The sequence below is a fragment of the Talpa occidentalis genome, unplaced genomic scaffold (assembly GCF_014898055.3).
Source record: "Talpa occidentalis isolate TD23 unplaced genomic scaffold, MPIMG_talOcc4v2.1 talOcc4.10, whole genome shotgun sequence".
NCBI lineage: Eukaryota > Metazoa > Chordata > Mammalia > Eulipotyphla > Talpidae > Talpa > Talpa occidentalis.
Window position 1 is genome coordinate 101,812,667 of NW_023600993.1, and position 23,622 is coordinate 101,836,288.

Sequence of the window (23,622 nt, forward strand, 5' to 3'; positions counted from 1 at the left end):
TTATAAGGGTTTGCTTTGATTAATTGTCTGCTATGTAAATGTTCAGCATTTGTCTTTGTCATTTTGACTCGCTTTATTACACATCCCTTCCTCCAACTCCTTCCATGTCGCTGTAGATGCTAATGCTTGATCTTCCCTTAAGGCTGAGTAATAGTCCATTGCGTGTATAGGCTGCCTCTTCATCCAGTATTCTATCAGCAAGCTTGTCCTACTATCGTAATAATGCTGCAATAAATATTACCGAGGGGGCCTCCCAAGTGGCGCAAGGGATTAAGCATGAGCACTATGAAGCAATCCACAGCCACTGCAGCATGAGTTCAATCCCCAGCCAGGGAACATGCACTACCCACATGGCACAGCAGACCTCTCCTGTCTCCCTGCTGCACCCCTCAAGTGTATCTCAGTAGAGAAGCCTGTTCTGCTCCCCACTTTGTCTCTGGTGAATCCTCTCACCCCCTGCACCTCTGGCCTGTACCCCAGCTCTTGCATGCATAAATAAATAAATATTTAAAAAATAAAAATTACTGAGCATGAAATTTTTTTGAGTTCATGGTTTTATGGTCTTGAGATAGAAGTTCAGGAGTGAGATTGCTGTGTCACACAGATTTCCATCTTTATTTTTTTTTTTTAAGGTAAATCTAGATCACTCTCCAAATCCCCATCGAATGTGATGGGGTTCTTTTTTTCTCCACATCTCCTCCAGCACTTGTCACTGGAGGTCTTTTTACTATATGCCACTGACACAGGTGTGGGATGAAAACTCATTGTGATATTGACCTGCATCTCCCTATGAGATATTGACTTTTTTCAATAACTCTATCTCAAGATAAAGTTCTTGCAACCTGTCCAAGCTGTTGCAAATATCAGTTGCACGTTCTTTTTCGTTGCTGAGTGGTATTCCACAAGTAATTATGTAATATATTATAAACAGTGTGCTATGTTATTACACAATATTTAGATAAATAACTATTACACTAATAAATATTTAAATCACTCCAAAATTCTAAGCTAAAGGTGAAGCTATAAATAGGATATTAAAAAAAAAACAAACAAACAGGACCTGAGTGTGTGCCAGCTGTAGCTCACGGATTGATTCATCTGTTCCTCAAAACAGCTTTGTGATCTGGTGACTGTGACTTTTCTCCCTTTTATACAGAAGTAGAGGGAGGCCCAGAGAGGTGAAGCCTCTTGTCTCAAGTCACAAAACCAGGCAGTTTGGCCCTGAGCCCAGTCTTTCAGCCATGACACCCGCCCCGCCCACACCACGCCACACTGCCGCTGGCCTCCACGTCATCTGCACGTCAGCTGAGCACGCCCAGTGGGACCGGTTCTCATCCCACTGGCCCCTGGCAGATCACAGTGCCAAATTTTCCAAGCAGATGTGATTCAGCACACTCCAAACCAGCATAAGGAGTCATGCTCCTCAGGCTTGGTTTTTTTGATTAGAGAGCACATCTGTGCCTAGAATACCAGACTCTCAATAATACATTGTTGGTTAAATTTTGAGATCTGAGAACCAAAGTTGGGTGAGGCAAGACAAAATACGCCAATTTTATGGGTATAACCTGTATTTTTACATAAAATCAAAGTGTCTTTTTTTAAAAAAAAATTTTTTATATGGTAAAAATAATAGAACAATGAGCTACTTTAGCTACTTTAACTTTAGCTACTTGAACTCAAATATCCACTGCAGCTACATTAATTACATTCACACTGTTGGGCAACCATGAACTCTGTTTCCAACCTTTTCCATTATCTTGAAGGGAAACACGGTTCCCATTCAGCAATGGCTCCCCATTCCTGCAGCCCCTGATAACCTCTAATCTACTCTGTCTCTACGGGTTTGGCTAGTCTAGAGATTTCTTACAAATGGAATCCAACCTGATGGGTTCTTGCGTGTCTAAAATTTCCCTCACTTCGAATAATATTTCCAAGCTTCGTCCATGCTGTAGAGAGATCAGAACTGTATTCTTTATCAAGGGTGAATGCCATGGTGCCCACTTTGGGGGGACCCACTGATCAGCTAATGGGCACTGAGGCCATTTCTACCGTTTGGCTACTGTGAAGAGCCCTGCCAATAGACAGGGGCATCTGAGTATCTGAGTTCCTGTTTTCCTTTCTCTTGGATTCCACCTGCGAGTGAATGGTTAAGTCTTAGGGTAATTCTAAGCTTAAATTTTTGTGAAACCTCCTGATTCCATTTTTGAACAGAATATTTCCAAGAAGGAGAAGTAGACAAAGAAAAAGCAGCCACACCTAATCCTCACCGTCTGACTCAGAACAGGTGTTTTGCACTGATTACTTCTTTCCCCTTTCCTATCAAACATTCCATCTGTAATCCCGCCAGTTACTACTCAGAATGAGAGACGTAGAAAACTATAGTTGGGCTGCCTTTTAAGGCAAGTTGATCTTTCAGATGTTCGGATCTAATAAAAGTTTTCTAGCATTTGAAACTGTATTTTTAAAACGTGCTTGCCACACCAGTCAAAATAAGTTTCTCCTTCTGAGTAGACTCGGTTTTGATGTTGGGAGACATGCATGAATAATTGCACCCCATGTGTGCCAGAGCAGCATGACTCATTTATCTCCATCCTCAAGGATGTGTTTCCTTGAATTTTCCAACTTCCTGACCATATCACAATTAGTAAATCACTTTTTTTGGGTGAGAACTCACTTTATAAGTCGCTCCAGTCCTAACTAACTAAAATGGGCAACGTTTGATTTCACCACCTCTGGGGTTTCTTCTAAGAGGGTTACTCAGCCATAGCGGTATAATCAATGGAGGATAAAATTCTTTAGGAAACGGAAACTATTTCAGGAATCTTAAATATTCTGGTTACAGATAGGGCCAATGTGCTCTCCATCACTGGAGGGCAGAGTTTGTGAAAATTTCTTGAAGAGGAGGGAAAAATCCACCCTGCCCTTGGCGGTGTGGAGGTTCTTGAATGGAAAGCTCCGCCATACGGTTCTGAGAAGCAATTTGTTATTTTCCTTTAACTCCCTCAGTTGTGGTGAGACTTTCTTCCCAGTTGAATCAGCCTCCTGCAAGAATCTGCTTGCTCGATATCTGATCCCTCACTCGGAGTCCACACAAGGTTTCTTGCCAGAACTAGAAATTGCCTTTTATAGTCTCCCCTTCCCAAGCGGCAAGCTATGAGAACCCACATCTGGGGCCACTAACACCTATCAGTGTATTTTTAAACAAGAGAAAAGAGCTCCACTTTGTATCATAAATTACAGTAACACCGCTTCTAACCACAGAGGTGCTGTTCACAAGAGCTGAAACGGTCTATTTCAGGATCTCAGTGAGAAGCAGAAAATTTCTAGTAGAAACACCAAAAAACTCTGGGCCAGTGGCATGTGGGTCGACCGGCTCCGGTGGGTGGGGGTGGGGAGGCTTGTGTGTGCCAGTTTCCATGGTGTGAATAACCAACGCCAGGCTTGAATTCAGACCTCCCAGGGGATGGCACTGCCGGCGGAGATGCCAACCCCGTGCAAACCCCGTGCAGGTCAGCTCTCCAGAACCCCTCCAAATCTCCTTGGACTCAAAACAAAAATCCCAATCTCTTTCAACAGCAACATCCTATTCTTCTTTCTTGGAGAAAGTTGAAAATGAGGTTTTGCTACACCGATTATCTCTGTCTCCATCACAAAATCCCAGAGGCTCTGCTAATTCTTTCCCAGTAATAGAATTTACTTAAATTGTTGCAAAGTTAATATTAAACCTCAACCACTGTTCTGATCTAGAGGATAAGCATCCTGAGAAATCAAATATTTTTTGTATTAAAAAAAAAAAAAACCCAGCGTCTCATTGAATGCCTCCCTGCTGGGGAATTAATCCCACTTAAGAATAATTGTCACATGTACTGTAGGACTCGGAGTTATTTTAACAAAATGTTCTTGTCACGTTGATGTCATTCTAATGACATGTTATTGGTATTTTTGTTCTCAAAATGTGGATGTTTCCCAGGAAACTGACCAGTGGGAAAAAAAGGTGGGTGGGGAAGTAAACGTGTCAGAAACTGCCAGTGAGGGTCTGGTTAACTCTGGTAGCTTAAGTTCTAGAATGACTAGAATTTTCTAGGGAGGAGGAACCTTCTGATTTCTGAGGAGTGGCTAAAATTCCCTTTTCTGGCATCTTGCAGGCAAATCTGGGTAATACTGATGAAGGGTTTTCACACAGAATTGGTGCTGCTGATTTCTCTCCTTCTTCTACGAGGATGGGTGATTCATCAAGCCCTGGCTTAGCTCTTTACCCTCGCCCATGCCGGAAAAGCTCCTGGATTTGAGTGGGGATTGAATGGCATGAATTACTTTCAGAACCGAAAGGGTACCACTGGGCTTTCCAGATTCGAATGGGCTCATCTTCTTCACGAGTTCATGCTGCACAATCCAGCCTCCTTTAAGCCCATCATCATTAAGGATCAATTGAGCAACCAGCTCCATTGAAAGTTGCATAAGAGAGGGTGGTTTTTGCAAATGGCTGAGGGTGTTGTCAGCCGTGTATGTAAAGGTGGCAGGTTAACAGTGTGGGCAGAGAGAAACGAATGTGGGGTGAATCACAGCTTTGTGGCTCGCTAGCTCCGAGCGCCGGTTTGTCCATGTGTAAACTGGGGTCACACTAACGTCCAAGGACTTTGCAGAGATAAAGTGAGATGATGTGTGTAGGCGACCCCACGGGCTCGCTGCCCCAAGGTGAGTTCACGCCACAGACCTTGCCTCTGCCCTCCTCTCTCTCCTCCCCCACCTAGACTTTCTCCCTAGCTCATCTGCACAATTGTGGTCAAATCTATATAACGTAAAACTGACCGTTTTAGCCACTTTGAAGTACACAGTTCTGTGGCATTTAAGTGCACTCACCCCATTGTGCAGCCATCACCACCCTCTGTCATCCTGGAGTGACACTGTCCCCATTAACACCCCTTCCCCAAACCCCTACCCCCAGTCCCGGCACCCACCATCTGCTCCTGGCCTCCATGGACTTGACAGCCCAGATCCTTCCTGTAAGTGCGATCACCGTCCTTTTGTGGCTGACTTATTTCACTCAGCATAGTGTCCTCAAGGTGAATCCATGTTCTAACACGAACCAGAACTTCATTCCCCTTTCAGGCTGAGTAACAGTCTATCGCCCGGCTAAAGCACATCTTGTCTAACCATTGATCCGCCGATAGACATTTGGGTTGTCTACCTTTTGGCTGTTGTGAACGAGTCTGCGGTGAATTCGGGTGTGCATGTCCACTCCAGCCAGCTCCCCTTTCAGACGTGAGTCTGAGAGATCTGGGTTCCATCACACCCCAAACGCTGAGGGCACAGGGCCAGCAGCAACCTCAGCCTCATGGCTCCAGAGGTCTCTCACCCCAAAGGAGGCTGCTGCGTCAATCTCCATCTGCACTCAGCTTATTTTTCTCAAGTTATCGCCATTTTATGCCTTAGATATTAATCTGTTTACTAACTGTCTCCAGGGACTGCCCTGCAAATTCCCTAGATCGGCCTTGACTGCATTCGTCTGCTTAGAACAGGCACTCGGCATACAGTAGGTGCTCAATAAAAGCACACAGCCACCAGCTGCCTCACTTCGGCCTGTTGACCACCCACGCTCCCCGGAGCACAGCTGGAACACAAACTAGCTCAGGGAGCACGTCCCGCAGGTGGGGAGCATTGGCTCAGGGTCGGGTCCCCTTCAGGCACCAGTGCAGCCTCTGCAGCCTCCCCGCTGAGCATCAGCCACTCAGGCGCTGAGTCTGCGGGCTCCTCCCTCGCTGCCTCCAGATTTGGTCTGATGCTCGGCCTTGATCCCCACGCTTGGGAGCCAGCTCTGACTCACACTTGCTCACAAGGATGAGTAAGGGCTTGGGGGAGGACAGCACAGGACACGCGACAGTCTCGTTTCAAAACAAACCAAGTCCGCTGGCTCCCGAGTGTTTTATGCAAAACATCGTGTCGTGGTGTCCACTGCTCAGCTGCCAGCTGCTTCGTTCCCGGTGAATTTTTTTGGGGACCTTTTCCTTCTGTTTTTCTCTTTCACTCCCAAGGCTTCATAATACTCCTCAGTTGCTCAGATCCAGAGAGAGGGCTGTAGTGGCGAGGGGCAACCCTGCCTCCTTCACACATTTAATAGAGCAGAGGACCCCAGGGTGTCCAGGGAGCCCAAGGAACTCGCTGGAGATGGAACAGCTACACCCTTCACCCAGCAGCTCATGCTGTGTGAGGCTAAAGCATCAGAACCAGGTCTTCCCTGGTGGCACAAGGGGTTGGGACGCGGCCTGTCAGGCTGTCCACAGCCTCTGCAGCACAAGTTCGATCCCTGGCCAGGGAGCTTACCCACAGGGCAGAGCAGACCTCTCCTGTGTTACCTGCTGCTCCCCTCAGCAGTGGATTTCAGTAGATCCGCCTGTTCTGTTCCCCACTCTGTCTCTGGTGAGTCCTCTTTCTCTCCACACCTCTGACCTATACCCCAATTCTTGTAAGGATAAATAAACAAATCTTAAAAAAAAAAAAAAAAAAGCACCAGAACCGGTACCCACTGCCAACTCAAAACCGGATTGCTTGGCAGTGTCCCGGTCACTGGTGCAGGCTGGCACTGAAATCTGCCTGCTCGCAGCTGGCTGTGTCAGCTTGGACTGGTCAGTGCATCCCTGGGCCTCCATGCGCTCCCTTCTAGAATAAAGCAGCTGGATTAAGGGCAACAGCAAAACAAAAGGAGAAAAAGAAAGATGAAAGGAAAAAAGGACAGAAACAAAAATGATGAGCAAGTATATAAATGGGTGTCATGGAACCCCCATGGGCTTGAACCCCACAGAACTTGTTTCGAGGGAAAACCCGGTGGTCGCAGCTCTGCTCTGCAGCTCTGGGGTTGGGTGTGTCGGGACCTGGGGTCTTGGAGGAAATGTGGGGTCAGCTACCGAGGGCAGATGCGGGGAGGGCTGCTACTGGTTTCTAGGGTGTGGAGGCCAGGGATGCTGCTGGGCATCATACAGCCCCCCAGGACAGATGTCAGCAACGCAGAGGACGAGAAGCCCTGCCTGGTGCTGGGCCTGAGAGGGGCCCACTGTAACCCCCTTTTATTCTTACGAGCCAAGTGCCCGCTTAGGGACAGCACACGGCCCCAGGCCAGCACCCCTGCCCTGGCATTTCCCCAAACCTAGAGCTCTCCTTTCCCACAGCCCTTCCCCCTCCTAGAGGGAACCCAGTGGTTAGCCCAGTGACACTCATCAGGCTCAGCTGGAATGGCTCTATTTTGTTTATTCACTCAACAAACATTTCCTGAGCTCCCACTCTCACTTGATCCAGCCGCAGCATCAGGTACAACAGGGGGAGGGTTGGCCCTGGGCTCCCCATAACCTTTCCAAATGGAAGTTGACAGGAGTATGCCTGGAGGCCCCGGGGTGCAGGCATAGAACCCCCATCCTGGTCTTCCTTCAGCCCCCGCCCCTGAGGGGTGTGCTGGGCTCCCTGCACCCACTCGGAGGGCTGAGGTTTGGAAAGGTCAGACCCTGCATGTTCAATGGCTCCTTAGCTCGCTCTCCCCAACCCCTGCCACGGAGGGGGTCCCCAGCCTTCTGGGATCCTGCTCTTCTCACCATGGGGGAGACTGAGACAGGGTTGGAAATGGCCTCTATAGGAAACTTCCGGGAAGCTGGGGCAGGGACTTTCCTCTTGAATCCCCTTTGCTCCTGGAAGTTTGCCAAGACACCTCTTTTCTCCTGTTTGCGCCTCCCCCAGCCCTGTTCTCCAGTCTCAGCTGTCCCCCTCTCTGGCTGCAGAGGAGAGGCGCTTCCTGCCAGAGGTCGCTGACTCCCCACCCGCCAACCCTCCCTTGCCCATCAAATCTATTCCCTGTTGGCTTCCGCCTCGCCATTCCCCTGCCCCAGTCTCAGTCTGGCAAAGACTTCCTTGGTCAGCTTCTCCCCACCCGTCTGAGGGTGCCACGGAGCTCTCTGGAAGGAAGCCCAGCCATTCATCCTGAGGTGGTGTAGCCCAGGGCTGAGGGCAGAGGTTCTGGAGGCAAAGAGCCTCAACATGTGTCCTTCACCTGGGACAAGTTACTACCCTCCCTGCGCCTCAGTTTCCTCCTCTGTCACCTCTCCAGGTTATTCTTTTTTTTTTTTTTTTTTTGAAATGAGCTAGGTTTTTTTTTTTTTTTTTTCCAATGAAGTACCATGTTGCACATCCGTGTTAATATTTTGACAGTATAGGGTTGCCCAGGTGTGGGCCCTCAAGTGTGGTCCACCACCAAGCAAGAGAATCCTCCACCCAGGCTATTGTGCTCCCCACCCTGCCCCTCCAGATGCCTCAGCTCTACAGTCAACTTCCAAGGCCTGGTTTTATTGTTAGTCTTTGTCTGACCCTTTGTTTGGTTTCTCTATATTCCACATATAAATGGCAACACCTGTTACTTATCACTTTTCTTCTGACTTATTTCACTCAGCATCATCCCTTCCAGCTCTATCCTTGTTGCTCCAAATGCATGAGTTTATCTTTGTTGATGGCTGAGTAGTATTCCATGGTGTATGTAGACCACATCTTGACCCAGTCATCTGTTTTTGTGTTGCTCATTTTCAAGGAGGTAAGCCCAGAAATCAAGTCAGTCCTGTGAACTTTCTTTTTTCTAAAATTTTATTTTATTATTTTTTAAGATTTATTTATTTATGCATAGAGGAGCTGGGGCACAGGCCAGAGATGTGGGGGGGTGAGAGGATTCACCAGAGACAGAGTGGGGAACAGAACAGGCAGATTGACCAAACTATACTGCTGAGGGGAGCAGCGGGCGAGACAGGAGAGGTCTGCTGTGCCATGTGGGTAGCTCCCTGGCCGGCCGAGGATTGAACTCATGCTGCAGAGGCTGCCGACAGACTCACGGTGCTGCGCTCAACCCCCTGCGCCACCAGGGAGGGCCCAGTCCCGTGAACTTTTATAGGACTATGACAGATTCACTTTATGTCTGTTGACCGCAATAAGAGGCGGGACTTGTATGTCTTTGCTTTTTGGTTTCCTTTTTCTAATATTTCGTTTCTATGGCGTTTCATCAAGGTGTCTGTGACGGGCTGGATACTGGTTTTGCAGCTTGGCTAGTTTCATTCTGGACCTTTGCTGCCTCAGGCTCCCTCCCCCCTTTCTAGCTGTGGGTGCAAATAGGTTCGCACTCAACACACAAAGCAAACAAAGCAGAGCCCATTTGTAGCTTGAGTCCTGCTAGATTCCATGACCTCGAGTGGGAGTTTCAAAGCTGGAGTGAGGTAATGCTATTCCCACTTAATGGGCGAGAAAGTTGAGTCTGAGCGAGATGAAGTAATTTGCTTAATTTACAAAGCAGACCAGTGAGTACACACGGAGACCGGAGCCAGAAGCCCGAGCGTCAATACCAGTTCTCTTCAAATGTCTGTTGAATGTAATTTTTCCCTGCTCCTGGCTTTGGATTCCACACGTAAAAGTTTCTGGGTGATAGAAGGAAATAGTGAATACGATGGCACTGGGGTGACAGGTGTGGTAAAGGGACCTGGGTCCAGTGAGCCTCCCTTCCCTCCGGGGTGTGAGACGGGGGCAGCTTCCTACTCTCGCTCAACCTCTGTTCGTTAGACTGTAAAATGGGGTAAGGTAGGTGCCTGCACACAGGGCTTTTGAAGGTGCCCACAGTCTTAGACAGTGCCTTGCAGTTAGCAAGCGCTCAGTAAAACTTAGCTGTTATTATTAGTTTCATAAATGCTGTTTGTAACCACAAAAGTACTCAAAAAACACTTGGTAAGAACTCAGGAACTTCAACGCCATCTGTTTATGCTTTTGTTTGTTCATCCACTCCTCCTTTTCAGCAAATGTTACTTGATCTTGCAAGCTCAATCACTGTCTTAGGCTCTGGGGATGCAGGAGAGGCAGAGGCCTCCTCCACCCCCAGACGGAATTACCACTTCACGTGGGAGGGCGACAGTCCTCAAACAAGTAAACAGAAAAAAATGGAATAATTTGTGAGTAATATATGATAAAAAAATGAGACAAAGTGATTGAATCAATGTAGGGAGTCTCGACCTGGGGTTCACAGGCCATCCCACCTCTGAACAGCTTTACGGGGCCTGTGAGCTTAGAGGGGGCCAAAATGACATCTTTTATTTCTTGCCTATTTATTGATGCATACAAGAACTGGGGTACAGTTCAGACGTGTGGGGGGTGAGAGGATTCACCAGAGACAGAGTGGGGAGCAGAACATGTGGATCTACTGAGATGCGCTGCTGAGGGGAGCAGTGGGAGAGACAGGAGAGGTCTGCTGCACCCTATGGGTCAGCTCCCTTGCCCGGGATCGAACTTGTGCTGCAGGGGCTGTGGCTATCTTTATAGTACTTCATCTTAACCCCTTGCACTACCAGGGAGGCCCTTAATTACCCCATTTATTAAAAAAAATCAATACTAGCCCTGATACCAAGCTCATAAGGTACAAAAAGCTATGAAGCTTCTATATTCTATCTCCAGGGACCCAGATCCTTCCTTGGATAAAACCTACATTACAATTTCTTATGTATCATTCTATGAGTTATTCTATAGCTATGCATGCTGTGTACATTGGGGTTTATTTTTATTTCACAGTGTATTTTAGATATTGTATCATATCTGTGAAGTATGTCCCCGCTCTTTTTTTTTTTTTTTTTAAAAGATTTATTTATTTATTATACAAGCACTGGGTACAGTCAGAAGCGCGGGAGGGTGAGAGAATTCACCAGAGCCAGAGCGGGGAGCAGAGCAGGCAGAAGGACCGAAGGACACTGCTGAGGGGAGCAGCGGGCGGCAGGAGAGGTCTGCGCGCCATGTGGGACCCTCCTCCGGTGGCCGGGGAGCAGCCGGGGATCGAACCGGCGCTGCAGAGGCTGCGGGCAGCTTTGCAACCCAGCGCTCAACTGCTGCGCCACCGGGGAGGCCCCCTGTCCCCGCTCTTTATTTTTTACTGCTGCATAGTATTCCACAGAATTTATATAATCAGACTCTACGAGGTGAGTCTGAAATGAGTCTGAAATCATTATTGAAATCATTCTAGCTCCTCTGCTCTGACAGAGCGCTGCCATAAATAGCCTTTTTTACACTGTTTCTTGTAGGTGGACATACAACTGAAGAATACATTTCTAGGAGTTACGCATACATTTTTAGGGTAAACAAAAAACAAAATCTCAGCCAAATTTTTGCATTCGAGACTTGAGAGGTAATAAAACATAGTCTCAAGTACCAGCATTTTGTTTTGAAAATGCCACCTTCAAGGACAGGCTTCACTTTCAGCCCCATAGGGACAGAAGTGCTTGCTTGCAGGAGCTGAGCTGGTGGGAATAGCTTCCTGAGGGCGGAGAGGCTGACCATAGTCTTCACTTTCACACACTTGAGAAATGATTTAAAAATAACTGGGGGCCTCCCTGGTGGCGCAGGGGTTAAGTCTCAGCACTATGAAGCTATCACCAGCCACTGTGGCACAAGTTCAACCCACATGGCACAACAGACCTATCCTGTCTCCCCGCTGCTCCCCTCAGCAGTGGATTTCAGTAGATCTGCCTGTTCTGCTCCCCACTCTGTCTCTGGTGAATCCTCTCAATGCCACCCCTCACCCCCCACACCTCTGGCTTACACCCCAGTTCTTGTATGCATAAATAAGTAAAAATAAATCTTGAAAGAAATAAAAATAAAAATAGTTGGGGCCAGAAGCCATCTTCAGGGCGAGCGGGGGGTCTTTCTCTCAGGCAGTGTGTTTGTTCTGCCCACAGAGCTCCATGTGGGCATTGGCACCTGAAGTCCTTCCGGGGGTGGAAGCAGGAGGTTGTACAGTCTCGGTGCTCTCACATGGTCTCCAGGCTGAGCTAAGCCCAGGGAAAGCTGCTCCCTGCTCTCTCCCCATCTGCCAAGGAGAGAAGGCTGGTTGGCCTTGTTAGCTTTCTAAAATATCCTTACAGATCCTTCTGACGGCTTGTGAAGTCCAATTTTTCATTTCACTTGGAAAAAAGGGCTATTTCGTCAGCTCACAAGCTTTGGATAAGGGTCTCAACTGGGGGTAATTGTAAACTATTCACACATTGTATTCAATGAAACCCAGAGTGGGCACGTGGCCACCCATAAATATATTGATTAACGATAACAAAACGATCATATCTAGGGCCTCCCCGGTGGCGCAGCGGTTGAGCGCTGGGTTGCGAAGCTGCCCGCGGCCTCTGCGGCGCCGGTTCGATCCCCGGCTGCTCCCCGGCCACCGGAGGAGGGTCCCACATGGCGCGCAGACCTCTCCTGCCGCCCGCTGCTCCCCTCAGCAGTGTACCTCGGTCCTTCTGCCTGCTCTGCCTCCCGCTCTGGCTCTGGTGAATTCTCTCACCCTCCCGCGCTTCTGACTGTACCCAGTGCTTGTATAAATAAACAATCAAACAAACAAATAAATAAATAAAACATGCCTCTATTAAAAAAAAAAAAGATCATATCTACCTTGAGAATTGTATCATTTTATAGGTATTGCCATGTTCAATGACACAACAACCTTGTGAGATGACACTGTCATTATGGACAAGTTCCAGAAAGAAAACAGAAGTGTGCAAGGTTGAGATCTGCCCAAGCCCCCACAGCTACTGCGTGGTGGGTGCTCCGGGATGAGGGTCTCCGTGATTCTCAGCCAGGGCTGAATTTGCTCCCAGGAGACCCTGGCACCCTCTGGAGACATTTTTTTAAAAAGATTTATTTATTTATGCATACAAGAACTGGGGTACAGGCCAGAGATGCAGGGGGTGAGAGGATTCACCAGAGACAGCGCTGCGGACAGCTTCATAGGTTGCGTCTTAACCCCTTGCACCACCCGGGAGGCCCTCTGGAGACATTTTTGCTTGTCATATCTGGGGAAGGAGCTACTGGCATGGAGTGGGAGGAGGCAAGCGAGGCTGCTAAACATCCCACAATGCACAGGATAGATCCCCACGGCAAAGAAGTTTCCAGATGCAAATGTCAAAAGTGGCATTTGTGAGAAACCCTATGAGCCTAGGGACAGCTCATCCCACCCAAGGCATTTCAAGCTGATATTTGTACCTTCTTTTTCTGTGACCCTCGATTCAAATTAAATACAGTGTGAGCCACATGAGGAACAACCGAATTATATGAATTTTAAAGAAGGTTACATAAAATATTAAAAATGCCTAACTGGTCACAAATGTCGGCAGGTTGTGAATTTCCTCGCATATTACAAAACTGTCAAGAAACCCAGTTTTGGAGCCAGTGGGGTGAGTGAATGACAAACTCTATAGGGTGTTGCCACAAGGACACCCATCCTTTGGCAGCCAGAAATGGTTTGAATTACGAGAGTTATTCAGGTGTGAATCCCTTGCCAAAAAGGCTGTCTGTTTTGTCCACACTGAGAAGCAAGTATAAGAAGAGCAGGCGGATCTTTGTGGACTTAGAGAGACACACATATTGGTGACTTGTCTCAGTCTAGAGAGATCTGCTCTCAAACATTCTTTAACTAATACTCTAGACTTGTGCATAATTCTCACAGAAATTACTCCTCAGATAATTTGCACTTATCAGACTTGTAATTATCCCCGCAGATACGAAGTTGCCTTTGAATGAGACTATTTCCATAGCGTACAAAGCTGGGTAATTTTAGATTGTTCCCGTGTGTGAGTCTTGCAGAACGTCTGTGGGCATCTGGAGGCGAAAAGTATATGTATTCTTTAGTGAAAATGATTTCCATTGTCGGGGGAGATGACAGTTGCTGAGCCGGGAGGGCTCTGTCCCCGCGGCAGGTGCCAAGGGAAGGGCTCTTGGGTCTCAGATGGTCCCCGACCTTGTCCTCGGAGCAGCAGCGGGTGACGGAGGGACACTGGAACCCTGACGGCTGCCTCGCGGCTCTTATGTTTGGGCTTAGTCTTGGTGGATGAGTCACACGAAGGCACATTGTGTTTTTCCAGAGATCAGACCCGAGAGGGAAAGACAAGAATAGGTAAACTTTTTCCAAAAAGGGTCAGATATGATCTATTTCAGGCTTGTGGGTCAGAGGGCTTCTGTCCATGTGGCCAGTCTAATGTGGAAGCAGCAGAGACTGCAGGTAAAACACTGAGCGTGGCTGATTGCCAATAAAGTTTTGTTTATAAAGCTTTGTTTACAAAGCTGGCGGTGGGTCTGGTTTGCCAGCCGCTGCAGTAAAGCATAATGTTAAAAGATAAAGATACAAATAGGTGGATGTAAACAGATACCTGAAGTGTGGCAGAAACTGTTTATTGTCTGCATACCCCCTTCCTTAAGAACAGAGACTCACACTGTGGAGTGGCCAGCAGTGGCCTTGGTTAGCCTGCTCTTTCTGGTCAGTAGCAGTGATTTTGGAAGTGAAAGCAGAAAACAGGTAAGACATCAGGGAATGCTCTGGTAAAAGGCCTTATCAAGCTAGCAGATGCTAGTTTGCCTTTTACTTTTCTCTCTTTTCTGGTCTGCAACCTGGGTGTGATTGCTGGAGCTTAAGTGGCCTTTTTGTGACTAAGAGGATGGGTTCAAGAGCATGTCAGAAACCTCAGTCTTTGCATCCTTGAGTCTGGGAACCTAAGCCAGCAATAGTCAACCTCTGGACTTCTTGTTATGAGGAAGGAATGGTCCAAATATGCTTAAATCACTGTTTAAGGCAGGTTAAGACTTGACACCTAACCAAAATTCTGATACATGTTGATAAAGATAACAAATGTATAACTCAGCGCACAAATGCTAAAAGCAATAGTAAGTTAGCACTGTGTGAACTGTGAAGAAGTAGTGTTTATGATGAGGGTTTCTTTCTTTTTCTTTTTTAAAAGATTTATTTTATTTATTTATGCAAATAAAAGCTGGGGTGTAGGCCACAGATGAGGCATGGAGGGGGCAGGGGGCGGCGGGAGAGGACTCACCAGAGACAGAGTGGGGAGCAGAACAGGAGGATCCACTAAAATCCACTGCTGAGGGAAGCAGTGGGCGAGACAGGAGAGGTCTGCTGTGCCATGTGTGTCAGCTCCCTGGCTGGGAATCGAACACTTGATGCAGTGACTGGTGATAGCTTCGTAGAGCTGAGACCTAGCCTCTTGCGCCACCAGGGAGGCCCCTATGATGGTTTCTGAAGCTGTCAGATCTGGCTCACAAATCCTAACTCCAGTACTGACCACAAATTATTTTATCTAGGCCTCAGGCAAGAGATAATTTGGTTACAGGACTTACAAGATTGTTGAGAGGCTTAAATGTGATAATGTACATTGGCACACAGTAAATACTCAAAAAATATTCATTAATATCATTACCATTATTATTATTTTTAATTGATCTGGTGAGTTAGCACTTACTGGAAATAAGGATGGGATGAGGACAGCCAGGGATGGCATCTTTCCCTACTCTTTGCCTTCCAGGCTGCCCTTTCATCGCTCAGACAACATGTGGAAATCCACCCAAACCCAGATCGCCAGGGTTTTACTATATGTCAGGCAGAGTGTTAGGGTCTGGGAATTCCAAGATGAATAAGACAGGTCCTGTCTTCAGTGGGCAGAGACAGAACAATGAAATATAGACAAAATGTTGGGTGGATGATAGAAATATGAATGGGGTACAGCAGGGAGAAACAAAGAAGGAATTTGCTTCAACATTGTTGGGTGGAAATGGTTTAAAACACTGAAGAAGGGCTCTGAACACAAGTGACAAAGGGGGCATTTTAATAGCATCTGTTATTAGTTGCCAATAATCATAATAATCATTTTAAAGTCAAAGGTGGTGTGTTAACTAATTTTTATTTGTCCCTCCCAATCCATCCTCCTCCTTGCTCTGTATCTTCCTGACTATGCTTCGAAATTCCCCTACTCTCTGGTTTCTATTGGGGTTTGCCAAGGGGAGGCACCTACAGGAGCCACTGGGAGGAGAGAGTGAGGTTGGGGTGGTTATTTTCCTATTCTCTCTCTGCCCTTTGTTGACTATTTCTCTCTTACTGAACCCATAGCTTTTGGGGTGGGGGTGGGAGCTTTCTCCCACAGCCTCTCTCTTCAGGTCTGGCAACCACACCTACCTTTGCCTCTTCTAGCCTAGAGCGGCAGTATCTCCCTGCTGACACCATTAGCCTCAGGGCCCTCTCCTCTCCTTATTCCTTTCTCTTAATCCTGCTCAACCTTACTTTAACTCTCCTTAGCTACCTACCTTATTTCAGGAAGGTATCATTTTCCTGTTGGGTTCCTGACTGACAAACTTAGTTGCCAACACAGACAAGCTATGAGCAAAGTGGATCAAAGGTAAACAATAGGGAGGGGTAGTGACTGCGGCAAACTGGAAGAGTAGGCCGCAGCCACTCAACGTTATCTACCAGTGCCAACTGAGAATTGGATTCTAGCCTTGCCAGAGCTTCTAATTTGTCAGTGGAAGCAGAATAATAGAAATTTATTGTCCCACAATTATGGAGGCTAGAAGTCCTACAGGAAGGCTTGGGCTGGACATTACTCTCTCTCTGAAACCCATGGGGGAATCCTTCCTTGCGTCTTCCTAGCCTTTGGTGATCCTCCAGTGGTCTTTGGTTCCCTTGGCTTACGGGTGCACTGCCTCAATCCTTTGTCTTTACACCATCTTCTCCCGGGGTATCTTCTTGTTACCTTCCCTCCAATTCTGTGAGTCAAATTTCTGCTTATGAGGATATCAGTAACATCGGATCAAGGCCTAGCCTGACCTCCTTTTAACTCTGTTACATCTACAGATACCTTATTTATTTCTAAATAAGGTCACATTCTGAGTTACTGGTCAACCTACCTTTCTTTCTTTTTTTTTTTGGAGACAGTTTGGGGGGCAGGTGCAAGTCAGCCTATAACTTTTGATGCTTTTGTATCATTCTTTGAATTCAAGGTTTCCAGCTAGGACCTGTTGTTCTTCCTGGGGAATGTTACATTGATGAAATTGCCTCTTCAGTTCTTCACCTACCAGACAGTTTTTTTCCTGGTTTCATCTATTTGGTATCATTTTTATTGATGTGTGTGTGTGTGTATAACACTGCATATGATTTAGGGGGACAGGTTCACCCTTCTCAGGTGAATACTGGCACACCACACCCACCCCCTAAGCACCCACAGTCCTCCACCCTCATCCATGGGGCCCCCTCTGTCCCGTGGCTCCCCACCTGCCCCCTCTGGTTGCCTCAGTTCTGCAGTCAGATTTCTAGGACTTGCTTTGGTGTAGTTTTGTCTGTTCCTGTGTTACGTTTCTTTATATTCCATATATGCGTGACATCATCGGTATTTGTCTTTCTTCTTCTGACTTATTTGGCTTAGTATCATCCCTTTCAGTCCCTTCCACGTTGTCAAAAAATGGCAACAGTTCGTCTCTCTTTTTACCAGCTGACGGAAAACACAAGCTGGACCTGTGGGAAGGATGAAGAGACCACTGTGAGGTGTCCATCATTAGCATCATCCTATGGACCCCGCCGCCACAACAGGGCAGTCGCCCTGGAGCAGTGGAAATCCCAGGTCAAGTGCAAACATGTTTTCTTCAGCTCCTAGAGTGTCTTTATAAACGGGGAGATTTTGCCTCGTAAAGTGTGTGTTTGCTGTCAACTAGTAAACAGAAAGAGGAACTCTAGACAAATACCGATGATATCACTCATTTGTGGAATATAAAGAAATACCGATGCATGTTGCAATATGGAAGAACCTCGAAAACATGCCAAGTGGCAGGAGGCAGTCACAAAAGCCCCCCTCGCGGCGTGAGTCTTGACGGGAGACGTCTGGAAGAGGCAAATCCCTATTGACCGAATGTTGGAGAATCTGTGTGTTGCTCATTCGTACTCAATGGCTCATCCGGCCCGGCACCCGTCCTGTGTCAAGCACCCACAGGACCCGACATGCTGTGCTAAGCGATGAGCAGAGAAGGGGAAGCCAGCCTTCCAGGAGTTGAGCGTCGTGGGGAAGGCGCCCTTCATCAAGCCGAAGGGGGACAGCACGGCGAGGGCCACGTGAGCAGGACGGTGAAATGATGCGACCATCAGAGGAAACTGACTTTGTGCTGAGGTGGGGGCGTTCAAGAAGGAAGGCCCGGAGGCCCCAGGAAGCAGAGATCTGGAAGTGAAAGGGGGAGCGGAGGTTGCAGAGGGGGAAAGAGCACGTTCATCAGGGGAAAAAGCAAAACAGCTGAGCCAAGGTCCCATGGCAGGAGGCAAGATGGGCCTTTTGAAAAAGGCCGGTGTGGGTGGAGCTGAAGGTCAGACAAAGAAGGGGGGAGAGACCTCCAGAGAGGAAGGACGGGCCCGCCAGGCAGGCCTCTAGGTCAGCTGTGGGTTATTGGTGACCCCTCAGAAAGATGGACAGAAGTCCAAGCCCCCAGATCTCGGGGGGTGACCGTATTTGGAAAAAGGACGCTGGGGGCTACTATTCATTAAGGTGAGGTCTTACTGGGGCAAGGTGGGCGCGGAATGTAACATGGCTGATGTCCCCCCATGGAGACTCGGGCCTCAGGAGGCGGCAGAGGCACAGCTGGAGCGACGCAGCTGCGAGCGGAGGCTGGGAGGCCGGAGGAAGAGGCCAGGGAGTTGTCTCCCCTCTGGCTTTCAGGAGGCACATGGCGTGGCCCACACCTGCAGTGTGAACGTGGGGCCCCCGGAGCTGCTGGGCAGTGCGTTTCTGTTGTTTTGCTTTGCTGGCTGGTTGCGCTCTGCTCCGGCAGCTGTGGGGAGCGAATACAAAGGCCACAGCAGAGTTTTGGTCTTTGTCCTCAGAGCAAAGGGGAGGAGAAGAATCCCTTAAGGTGGGGCTGTGCTTGTCACGACTCTGCTGGAGGGGGAACGCAAGGCAAGAGCGCCTTCGCCTTCGCCTTCGCCTTCCTTCGGGGAGACGACTTAAGGAAGGGGGAGCTAGTTAAAAGGCGGCAGGGAGACTAGTTAGGAGATGGGGTGGGGGGCGGGGAGTAAAGAGCTTATGGGAAGACTAGTTAGGCATTTGGTGTGACCGCCCGAGAGATGCTGGTAACTTGGAATTAGGCTTGAGGGTTCAAGGAGAAGCACAGTGGGGTCCCTTATGGTGAGCGGGAGGCAGGGACCTCCACCGTGGCTGCGAGGCCCTGACTTGATGCGCTGGAGGACGAGGCGGCCATGCCTGCGTGAGCCTGGAAGACCAGACTCTGCTCTGCCAGGGCCGGCCACGCACGCACACATGCACGCAAGCCCTTTTGATTCATAAAAAAGAACTGTAATAAATATACTCTGCCAGGCTTCCATTTGTACAGAATAACATCTCTGGGCGTGCAGTGCAGACTAGAACATGGAAACTGACGCTCTTCCTTACTACCCACGGCACGTGACGGTGGGTATCGAGCCCCTCCCTTGTTGATGCCTGTTGGTGTTAAAATATTTGATTGCAGGGGCCTCCCTGGTGATGCAGGGGCTAAGTCTCAGCACTATGAAGCTATCGTCAGACACTGCAGTATGAGTTCGATCCCCGACCAGGGAGCTGAACCACATGGCCCAGCAGCCCTCTCCTGCCTCGCCCGCTGCTCCCCTCAGCAGTGGATTTCAGTAGATGTGCCCGTTCTGCTCCCCACTCTATCTCTGGTGAATCCTCTCCTCCCCTGCACCTCTGGCCTGTACCCCAATTCTTGTATGCATAAATAAATAAACCTTTAAAACAAAACAAAACAGAATATTTGATTGCAGTTTCTTCACAATTTGTAAAATTTGATCCACTAAAAGAAATACATTTTTACACGAAGACCCCAGATGTACACACACAGCACATACCGATGTAGCAAAAAGTTTCATAAAACAGTCTCACCTTCCAGGTGTCACCGTCCCAGGCCGGGCCTCTCCACTCACCTCCGCTCACTCAATTCCGCTCTATAAACAAAGTAATAGTTAAGCTCCAGCAAATTGCTCCCACCTCCCACTAATAGGTCACAACCTGCAGCTTGAAAAACACTTTCTGCGTGTATTTTTTTCAATGGAGAGGGAAAAAGTGCCTGCCTATACTCTGCTAATGCTTATGAACCACCACTTCTTTCAAGGTTACAAAGTCCCAATGGGATAGATTTTCTTCTCCCCATTTTCTAGATACTGAAACAGAGGCGGAGAAGCCCAACCAGTTGCCCAGCCTGGCTGAGGTTTATTGTCTGAACCAGAGCCCACAGCACTTCCTCCAGTCTTAGGAACTGATTCGAGACCAGCCAAGTATGTAGAAATCCTCCTCAGTGTCTCAATATCTACCTTGGCCAGATGGTCAGTCAGGACATGACGAATGTCTGCTATTCACACACCTCGATGACTGGAGCAGCTACACAGGCTCTCCACACTCACCACTCTCCTCCACAAACAGCATCAGCAAAACCCCCACACCCCACACCCCCTCACTGAGTCCAACCCCCCCAAACCCACACCGAGCCCCTCAAGGGCGCCACGTCAACCTCTGTCAGTGCTGAACCTAAAATAATATTAAGAGGCATTTCTTATTCGGAGCCTGGGCAGAACTTCCATTCCTTATTGATTTCCTCCCAAAGTGATCAAGTTCTAAAACCTAATTATTGGTGTAATGCTTAGCCGACATGTTCGGAGCATTGTAAGCCCCTTCAGCTAATGCAGGGCATATGTCGGAGGGATGCAGCTAATTCACATATCTGTCTGCACTATTAATAGAGAAGGTTACATGCCAATTATCCAGGCTTCAATCAGCCTGTTTGGACACAATGGAGGCAGTGTTCGCACACTTGATGTGCCACATTCCTCCCCGACATCAGAAGCAGCTGGTCCAGATAAAGACCACTGGGGTTTTGATATTTAGGAATCACGTCCACGGAAGAGCTGGAATTGAGACTTGATTGCTACATCGACTGCAGGTATCTTTAACCTGGATTCTTTTGAAAAATGCCTAGTGGGTTTGCAGTTCACTGGTCTTTAAACATTTCCTGCTCAGACTTGCAGGCTGGGTGGGTGGAGGTGCCGAGGAAGAAGAGACAAAGGCACAAACAGCTAAATGACAAAGGAAGGGCGACCAGGCATGGGGTGTGTGTGTGTGGGGGGGGATGGATGGATGCTAGTGAAGTAGGGAACCCACAGGCGGTCTTGTGCCCAGTTTTGGAACCAAGCAGGCTGCGATGGTTTCCCCCTAAGAGCTCCACTTTCGCTTTGGGGGAAAAATACACGTGCGTGTGCAGCATAATACACTCCTCACCTCCGTATTTTCTTTGCTTTCTTTTCATTAATGTTTTTTGGGGAATGTTTTGGAGAATGGGCTACACGCAGGGCTGCAATGTCATCAGAAAATGCTGCTTCCGGTGGCATTTCACCAGGAACAGAAGCAGAAGTGTGTGGAATCACCGAGAAAGCCCCTGCGCTCCGGAGAGCTGTTCTTGGTCTTGCTGGCACCGAGCCCCAGATCAGCGATCAGGGGGTTCAAATGGCAGATGCGGGCAGCGGCCACCTGAGCCTCCCCAGGCTCCCCTCTGCCTCCTCCCCACAGCCCTGATGGCAACACAGAGCGGCTGCTCACTTGCCCCAGGTCACACAGCCAAGCCGGGCACAAGGTAAACAAACAACCCCAAACACAGGGCCTGCCTCCCGGGGCTTCCCCACGAACCCCACCCCCTCGCGTTACCCAGAGATGCAGGCGACAGCCCGCACCTCTCCAAGAAATTACCCACAGCCACCAGACAACAGGCAGATGCAACCCGCAGGGTGGTGGTGTGCGCTCTTTCAGCTCTGGTGGATATTTCCCCACCCTCCCAGATGAAAATACAGTAATTAACTCCATGCTGAAGGGGATGGGTTGAGGAAACCCTTTCCTACCCAACCCCCCCCCCCCACTTGAAAAGAAATTCTGGCAGATAATTTGGCTGCACATGAAAAGGGAGAGGCTGCTTAGAGCCGCCCAAATAAAGTGTTAGGTTGGTGAGGTTCGGCGCTGAGTCGGTGGTTCCTGCGAGCAGGCATCAAGCTGTTCCCATGGAGATGCATGTCCTGCACCCGCCACCCCCCAACCTCCCCCCCCCAAGGCAGGGGGGAGGTCGGACAATAGCCGGCCCATCCTTTTTTTGCTTCTGGAGAGAGAGTTGAGTCCCCCTTTATCTTAACATCTCCCCTACATTAAAGGAATCTAAGTGAAGTCTTGGAAGTACCTGCAAACGCAGCCATTATAATTACAAGGGATGCGAATTAGCCAGAAACCCCAGCTGCCTTCTAAAAAGAGGGGGCTCCACAGAGCTCGCCTTCCAATTTCAAATCAGAGATGGTTTCCTCACCATCTTCACGTGCAGACATTTGGCTTCCAAATTGGCCCCTCCCTCCCTCCCACCCTCCCCAAATAAAAGCATTCATAAGGTCATAAATCAAGGGTTGAAATTTTCTGACAGTTTGGAAGCAAGCAGGACATTTCCTGCAGGATCGTGGAAGGAAGAAAAAAAAAAAGCCCCAACAGCTGAAGTTGCAGTAAGTTGTAAACTCCATGCCCTGCGTTTCCTGGCCCCGAGAGCGCATGCAGAAATGATTAGGGCGGTCATTTGATCTTAGGTGTTTGGTATCAATCCCAGAAAGCAGATCGGGCCCATTTGCAAAATGTGTTTATTTCAGTAGGCGAATTGGCCTAAAACCTGAAGGCTTTTTGCACCACCTTCTCACCAGCGTGTCTTTTCCTACCTCGCTTTTGCACGTTTCTAAGAACATGCAACCGAGGTCGTCCAGGGCGCAGTGAGGAGGGGGGTCATTTCCAAGAGATCCTCCTAGACAGAAGCCCGTTCACGGGGACGGCAGCGGAACAGACAGGGGCAGGCAGCCAGCTCGGGATTTTATCATCAAGTAGCTTCATTCTTGTTAATGGAGCCATTCAAGTGCGAGGCAGGAGAGCAAATACCAGGACCCGCTGGCCAGCCCGGCTCTCCTGGTCAGGGAGCTGGACTCCGCATTCCCAGCGGCCTGAAGGCAGAGGCTCCTGTCGGTCCGGCTGGCTGGAACAAAGACACCCACGGGCCACCTCAGAAAGCAATTTGGAGCCGTCCCAGCACACAGCGGGAGGGCAAAGGAAGCCCCAGCGCACCTAGGATGTCTACTGTCGTCCATTGTTGAACAGGCAAAACGCAGAAATTCACCTGGAAGGTTCTTGGGAATTGGATTTCCCAGGAAGGGATCGCCCATACTTTTGTGCTGTGGGTCAACAGGGGCTCATTTTCGTCTCTGATTTTCTCCTTCTGGTTTTTAAAATTTAAATAGAAGCAACGCATGCTTCCTCTGGAAGAGTCCCACAATGTAAAACAACACCCCTCACCCCCTTCCTGCACCCCCACCAGCTCATGATCTCACCAGAGAGGGCTAATGACGACTTTTAACAGCATGGCACATGCCTTTCCACAAGGATGCTAGTATGTTCATCTACCTCCACACACCTGAAGTTTTAAATAAATCATTGGCATTGGATTTATCGGCACTGACACACACCTTGCTTTTATGCTTACATCCCAAATATCGACCACAGGCCATTTTCTCTCTTTTTGTCTCCGGTGTTTTAAGACACCCCTGTTTGCTTTGGCTTTGTTTTCTTAATAGAGACTCTGCATTTCAGTCTCAGGTTGGCTATGGGCTCGCCTTGTATTTATCTTTTGCTTGGCCATTTTCTATGTCTACATGTGCATTTAAAAAAAAAAATAGCTATACAATGTTGAGGAAAATGTAATAGGTGCTGG